This window comes from Dromaius novaehollandiae, chromosome 6 (assembly GCF_036370855.1).
Source record: "Dromaius novaehollandiae isolate bDroNov1 chromosome 6, bDroNov1.hap1, whole genome shotgun sequence".
Lineage (NCBI taxonomy): Eukaryota > Metazoa > Chordata > Aves > Casuariiformes > Dromaiidae > Dromaius > Dromaius novaehollandiae.
Window position 1 is genome coordinate 25,728,574 of NC_088103.1, and position 8,206 is coordinate 25,736,779.

Sequence of the window (8,206 nt, forward strand, 5' to 3'; positions counted from 1 at the left end):
AAAAAGCTCTTTAATCTGCCTGAGAAACCCACGACAAGAATCAATGGATAAATGCTGAAGCCAGACAAGTCCCAATTAAAAATCAAGCACTGGACTATTTTTATTTTGCTTTATTTTTTACAAGGAAGTCAGGGTGATTAACCATTAGAGCAAGCTATTAAGGGAAGGGCTAGAGTCTCCCTTTCTCAACATCACCAGATCAAGGCATGTATTCCTTCTGGAAGTGGGGCTTTATTCACACAAGTTATTGCATTTAATAAAGGGGTAACGGGGTAACAATTTCTGGCTCATGCTACTTAGGAATCCATTAAAATCATCTTAAAGTGTCTTGTGAGCTTAAACTGCATGAACAACTTCAGGGCCCTCAGCCTATTCTAAACAGGAGGCTTATTTTAAAAATTAAGGAAAGTGAGAACAACCCCCCCCAACAACTTAAAAATTATTTTTATTAAGGAAAAAAAGGGTGAAAAATTTGTAGCAGCAACAACAGATCTGAAGTGAAAAATGATCCCAGGATCCGGGACAGAGCTCTGGCAGCAAGTTTGCTGCCGCCCAGGGCCCAGCGCGGCTCTGCCCCCAGAGCCGGCGGCCTTCGGGGAAGGAGCTGCTCAGGCTCCATGGAGAATCCTGCCTTGCCGATTTCCAGCTGAGCAGCTTTCCACACTCAATGGCCGTCCCCGCTGCTTTCATGCAGGGATGTACTCTAGCTCGGAAGAGAGCAGTTCTGTTTAGATAGCCCCCAATCCTAGCTTTACCTCATCCCTTCCAGCAGAGTCACTGTAATTAAGATTTGTTAAGGTTTGGAAGAAATCTCATTAATCAGATAAGATCTGAACTTTATTTTCTTTTTAAAGACCCAATTTGATCTCTCTTGCTTGTGATAATTGCTCTCTTCTTCTGACATGGAAATTCATTTTCCAGGCACATAAAACACAATAGATTTCCATTGTCAACAGCAGCAACCCCACGAGAGTTGAAAATATTCCTCCAAAGGCTAAAAAGGGTGTTGGGAGCAAGCAAATCCAGACACAGGCAGGGAGAGGGAGAAAGACCCTTGCAGGCAACACAGGCCTGAGGGCTGTTGAAAAGCAGTGGTGGGGGAGAATAAGGTTTGTGTGGTCTGAAAAGGGGCAGGGGTGTGACAGGAGAAGGGGGACAGCAAGAATCCCATTGCACCCCTTGGGATGTGGGGCTGAGCTGGCAGTTCCTACCTAGGGACCCTGCACAGGGGGGAGAAAAGTTGTTGCCATTCTCAGTCCCTGACCTGGGGGAAAAAAAGCCTCCTTCGCCCGAGTTTATCAGAAACCAATGCTTCAAAGAACGATCAGAAAAGCTCCTGGATGGCTGACATTTCACATGAGGCAGCACCAGGATAAATGACACAGTGTGAAATATACTCTACCGCATCAAATCCTATCAATCAGCAGGATTCCTGGTTTCTAAATGTCAGGTGTGGAATATGAACTCCTTGGGAACATCTGAATTGGAGGATGGCTCCCTTCCCCACAGCTCTCCCCCAGCTCCTTGCAGACACCAGTGGTCCTCCCCCACCTCTCCTTACCGATGGTCACTACGGGCAGGCGCTGGGCTGGGAGACGGGGGCCTTAGCACAGGCAGCTCCTTGAGCAGGTGCGCCGTGGGATAGAGGGGGACCAGGGCTGGGGGTGGATGCAGATGGAGGGGCTCTTTCAGAAGAAGGCAGCCTCTCTAGCCCCAGAGCCCATGGGGTAGACAGGGAATGCATGCCATCCCCCTCATCAGTCCCTGCTGTCCACAGCCTCCTCCAGCTGCAAGTACAGCATGGGGAACGTGGTGGGAGAAAGAACATGGGAGGTCCCCTAGCTCAGATATCAGCTCCCTATCTCCTGCTAACACGTGGGAGATAAGAGGGGCAGTAGCACCCTGTGTGCTAGCTGAGCCTCACCCCACGGAAAACCACGCACACAGGTAAAGTGTCACCCACGGGCTAAGGGGACAAAGGAGGAAATAACCAGGAAGAAAGGAGCAGTCACAGCAGCTGCTCTGCCCCTCCTCAGCCTCGGCCTGTCGGCCCTTCTTCCTCACTGTGGCACTTCAGCCAGGCAGACGGGCACCAAATCAGGAGCTGGGCCTACCCTCTTCCCGCTGCCCAAAGTCCTGTGCCCTATCACCCCGCTGGCATGCCAGGCTAAAGCCAGTCCTGATGCCAGTCCCCTCCAGCGTGTGCTCTGCTCCTTATGCCAGAACAAGGCCAGGAGAGCCCCAGCCCCAGCTGCACCAAGAAGCCCATGGCTACAGGCAGCCTCAGCTGTCCTGAACTATTGCAGAGAGAATAAAGCTGAGCTGCAGTTTTCCAGCACTTCCACAGGGCCCCAAGATCCTACAGAGGCAGCAGTCTCTGTCACAGCTCATCCTGGCCACCTTCCGGAGATGCTGATGCTTGGGGAGGAACAGGCAGTGATGGGAAGCACTGCAAGTCACTTCGGAGCCTCCCAGAAATTGCTCTCTCTGAGGTGGCTGGTCAGCAAGACGGGCTGTGGGTTAGCAGATGAAACAAAGTAGGGAGAGCACCCTGCACCTCCAGCCATGGGGAGGCAGAGACCAGACACAGCTGGAACATGCAAAGACCAGCAGTGCTGCAGAGGTGTTAATAGAGATCTAGGGTGAACGTCCTGGCCCTGCCTGCCTCTCTCCCTCTCTTTGCAGAGAGAATCTGCAAACATATTAATCTCATCTCACACACAAACCCTCTGTCCTGATCCCAGAATCCATATATTAGGAGATTTACATAAATTACCAGCTATCAATAGGGCACATGAGGTGCAACGGCTGAAAGCCAGCACCCTTGCCAAGAAAACAGTACAAGAGGATTGGAAAGGAGGGAGAGGGAGGGGGCTGCAGAGTGGGGTGCAGTGCACAGCCCCAGGGAGCAGGAGGTCTGGGATGGCGGTGGCTGGCCATGGTCTCTAGGTCTCTCAATTTTACAGCCTTACCTTGCTCTGTGGAAGCAAAGGCCTCCTCCTCCTCCTTGCTGTGACAGCTTCCCTCAACATCTCCCCCACAAAGGACCTGGGCAAGCCAGCCCTCCCTGCCCTCCGTTGCCCACCGCAATGAGCACTGGGATACACCCTCTGGGGCCACGGCCTGGTTGGGGTAGTGGGTGCATATCTAATAGGGACAAGGCAATAGGGCCAAGCGCTTCACAACACTGCCTTGCTTTATTTGGGACTTTGCATTTGCCATCTAGCTCGAAGCTTGCCGTAGCCTGTGGTCTCCCCAAGCCACAGGAACCCAAGACATAGAGCCCTCCCAGAGCATTCAACACTTCCTCCACTCCCACTTGTTTCTTCCTGAAGTGTTTTGTCTTTCCTGGGAGAGCAGCAAGCAGTGCACATTTGCTCAGCTGCTGACCTCCCCACCCAGCCCATGGCAGGGTGCTCCTCCCCTTAGGGTGCACTGAAAAGGGCATTAAAGCCTCTCTGAGCTGCAAAGAACATGGGTGATGCTTAATGAAGGTTTTGAGAGCCAGGTACAGAGGTCTGGCATGTCGAATCAGATTAAAATGCCACCACACTTGAAAGAAACGCCCCTTCCAACATGCTTCCCAGAACAGACCTGCTCCGTAAGGATGCCAAGCATAAAGCAGACGCAGAACCTCAAATGTGTGCGAGCGTGAAGGTACGCCAGGCTGATGCTAGTTTGCCAGTTCCACTTCCCTTGGCACTGGAGCCAGGGCAGAGCCCCATTTCCACTACTGTAAGTCCCAGATACCCAGAAAAGGTGCCCTTTCCTGGGCAAGCCCGAGGTGAGCTCCGAGCTTGCAATGGGATGGGCATGGATCCTTCCTGAGAAGGCCAACGAGCCTCATCTCTCCTGCAGTATTTTTTAAGCCTCTTAGACTACAGCTCTGGAAAACTCTCCTGCCTCTGAACAGTTGAGGTCCCCTTTGTCACCAGCCGTTGGCCACCTCGGAGAAGAGCCTGCTTTTCCCGCAGTGTTTTGCTGCCCTCTCGGGCCCAGCGCACACATTGCAAGCCCCCCCCCCCCCGCAGGCCCGTGCCTGCACCCTTCGTCAGCGCCCTCTCTTAGAGGGCACCTAGGCACAAATTGTTCCTTCTCCTGCCAGGAAAAAGCGCAAGTGAAAAAGGGAGCCAGGTCCCTGGTTTGGGTCTGGACCAGGTGAAGGGCGCAGAGAGCAGCCAGAGGGGCCCCAGGGAAGACCCAAGGCGGTCTCAGTCCCAACCCCTCAGACTGTGGAAGAGAGGGTCAGAACGAGCTCCCTATGCTGCAGTGTTCATAGGAGCTAGAGCATCACCTCCACTTCAGAAGGGCATTACGGGGCACCCGTCCTTCCTCCATTCCTCTGGACAGATGGGCATCACCATAGCTCAACCTAACATGGCCATGGACTCCTGGGATTTTCTATGTCCCACGCATGTAGTGCCGAGTACCGTGTGATCCTGGCTACCTCCAAAGGCTGCAGCCATACTAGTTATCTGAAAGCTTTCTCTAGGCCTGAAGCACATCCCAGTGTTATTTCTAGTACTGGGGAAGATGGAAAAGCAGCCAGTGGTGAGAAGAAACAAAGCAATATGAGCCATAGAAAAGAGGCCTGGACTTGATTTACCTGCTAGAGAAGAAAATTAAAAAGGGGAGAACTTTTCTTCAGCTTTCTTTTTCCACTACCATAAAACAAAGTGAAGTGTGAGAAGTCAACATTGGTTCACACACACACCTTCCTCGTAGCAGTGACTAGAGTACGCACAGACCTCAGCAGAATTATGTTGATATAGGACAACATGTGTGACACCATGAAAACATGACTTACAGCAGATACTTCTAATTGCAGTCATACAGCACTTAACACACTAGTCGGCATCCTTCCTGCCTGCAATGCCAATGTGCAGGTGTAGGTACCTGCTTCCATGTATGTTCCCGGTATCTGTGTACACAGGCTAGGAGATGCAAATCCAAACCAGATCTAGCATTTATGTTCCATAAATGGAGGCTGAAAATGGATTCAAGTTTACAACCAGCATCTCTGACACATCAGGACTCCGTGCCAAGGGACAGAAGTTTCATGGGAAAGCTATTGCTATGAGACCCCAGTTCAGAATTAGATTATTGACCATTCTGAAAGTCTGTCTCAAAACTTCTGCAGTGGTTCTGGCATCTGGAGTCCAAACTCCTTTCCCCCAAACCCAACCCGCAAAACCTTGCAAAGCCTAGGAGATGGGGTTCTGCATTCACCTCTTCCTGTCTGTGCAGTCACATTTCACACTAGCACCTGAGGACCACCTTGCTGTCCCATTTGCCTGCAGCTCAGCCCATTGAGGGAACTGGGAGCTCCAGGCTGTGCTAACCTGTCACCCACAGGCCACCTCTAAGGCACTGAGCTACCAGGGACCTGAGGTGGGTGCCCTCAGCTGCAGGCTGAGAACACCCCCCCCCCTCTGTCCCCAGCAAGCCCCTTTGCATGTGCCAAGGCCCCTGTGCCCCGTGGGTGGCCCGCACTGCCCATGGGTGGCCCGCACTGCCCATGGGTGGCCCACGCTGCCCTGCGCAGCTCCACGCAGACCACGGGCTCCACGCTGTGGCCAGACTGCAGCAGCACACAGCAGCCCAGGGATGAGGGCTGGCAGGCCTGCAGGACTGGGAGCCCCTTCCCCAGCCAGTCACCCTGCGGTGCAGCAGCTTTGCCCAAAACACACCTCCCCTATTTACACACTTCCACAGGAGGATCACGGTTTTGTCTGTCTCTGCCTTCATTCTCAAGGGAGTTTTCATTGCTCTCCTCCTCTGCTTATTCCAGAGACCTGGATGTTGTCCCAGGGTTCCTGTCCACGCTAGTGTCCGCAAACCAGATCGCAGCACAGCCCAGGCACTTCAAAATTCATCCCTTTTGGGCCTGAAATCATCTCTCTTGTTCCCATAAGACAGCTCCCTGTTTGTTCTTTCACTTGCTAGGCAGCTCTGAATTTTAGCCCAACTATGAGACTGTCTTTAAGCATTTAAAAGAATGCCATGCCCTGAGCTGTCAGATCCTATGACTTTCACGTCCCACCGCAGCCGTCCTCTTTAACTGAAACTCTCCTATAAGTGCACCACTGCTCACTCTCCCATAGGGCCGTATGCCAGGGCCAGGAGTTACCATGGAAATTTGCCTACTCACCCTTACTCTTTTTCTATCCCAGTACATGTGAGCACCTGCAAACACATCCAGCGTCAGGCAGGAGCCCCACCACTTGGAAACTGCTAGGCAGTGACTCTCTGGTTGTGCACGAGGTGCAAGGCCATAATCCAGTGCCAATACTGTCTTAACAGGGTGACAAGTTATAACTCAGCAATAGGAGCACAGCTTGCTGGAAGCACCAGGCAATAACTCCACCAGCAGGTAGCTAGCAGGAGTGCTGCTCTGCTCTGGAAGGAGGGAGAGGAGCCCGACAGCTGTATGGAAACTACCAGAGGGGACAATTCCTTGGCCAGCTACACCAGGAGAGACTGCTCATCACAGTTGCTCCTGAGGTGAGAAGTAACTGCCACAGAGCTGAAGAGCCACTTCAGGAAAGACTGGCCTTCATCGCAGCAGCAGCTGCAGAGCCACTTCAGGAAAGACTGGCCTTCATCGCAGCAGCAGCTGCAGGCAGAAACAGCACAGCCAGCACGTGGCCTGTACGGCAAAGCCTCCCTCGTGCTGGACCAGGATGACCAGCAATGTCTGGGTGTTGTTCAGCAAGGCCAGCAGCAGGCCAAATAAACCAGAAGTCAGCACAGCAGGTGGAGCAGCACCCAGAGGTCAAAGGCAACTTGATTACTGTGGGCCAGGGGAGCATGCTGTTTTCTACCTGGTTATGTTGACAGAGAAAGAGAAGAACCTGAAGAAGCAGCAAAAACAGACAAGTTTCAGTCGAAAAAATGAGACCCAGTGATGGGTTTTACATGAAGCAATGAGGCCTTTTCACCTCTGGAGCAAATTCTTCAGAGCAGCAGTGGATTTTCTGTCCTGATGCTTTAAAACCCTGGCAGGAGACCCTTTGGGATGGATGGGTTTAGACAAAAGAAAGCAGGAGAATTCCCTCAGTTACTCACAAGCTTACACTCAGTGACTGAACAGCCGCTCTTGACTTAAAATTTGTCCCTGGCTCTGCTCGAGCCTTATGGCTCCTTCAGGTGTGACAGACAGACTTGCTTCCAGTACTGCAGCAACCGTGTGGGTGAGGACAATGGGACAGTGACTCAGCTGGGTTCCTAAACTCCACTTACTGCAGGAACAGCCAGCACGTGCGCTCCATCAACACTCCCATTTGCAGTTTGCCCATCTGGATATCAAACCACCTGCTGCCCTGGTATGGCTGACAAACTCCCCGTTTACCCTGTTGGCAGCTTTGGCAGAGCTGTGCACATTGGCAATCCTGGGATGCAGGGAAACCAAGGAGCAAAATGCGATGCGGCAGCAACCAGTCCCAGGATCACTGCATTCTCTTCATTACCCCTTAACCCAGCGCCTGTTCTCCTCATTGAAGCCAGAGTGAGGCAGAAGTCAGGCAGCTCTGCTAGAGGTCCAAGCAGGAGCTCAGTGAATGATATAGAGGGCCAAGAGAACTGTGCTACCAGGGCATGAGCCCTCTGAGCAGACCTGTAACAGCTCCAGGGACAAGGAGACCAAAGCCATTCGGAGAGAGTTAACAGCAGTGCTCTTGATTTGGTGTGAAGTCCATAGGCCAGATTTATCATTCCCAAGGATAACTACATGACAGCTGCTCCGGGCAGCAGACTGGCATCAGGCAAAGGCCTGAGTTTTGGAGGCACTGCCCACCCACAGTCACCCGCTCAAGTCAACTGTGCCTGTAACAGCAAACAGGAAAGAAACAGAGGGTGAAACTAGGTGGAAGAGCTCTGCCTGGTTTGCAGCACAGTTACTCCTCTTTCAGCCAAGCTGGAGAATGAACCTACAGAGTCGGCTGTCCCTCCAGCCCCAGGCTGGCTTCTGAAAGCATATTAAAGTAGAAGGAGGCCTTGTCAATGGGGCAAGAGGCTTCTCTTAGCCTTGGGCTTACTCAGCCTTGGGCTGCAGCAACCAAGAGGAGCAAGTTTCCATTCTTGATCTGTGTTAAGAGCACCACCAGTTGTCCATCTCAGAAGAGCAGCTGGGCCACAGGCCCGGCAGAGGATTGTACCAGTTCAAAGGGAGCAGTTTTCTGGTTGACCCACTGTCTACAAAGTCTCT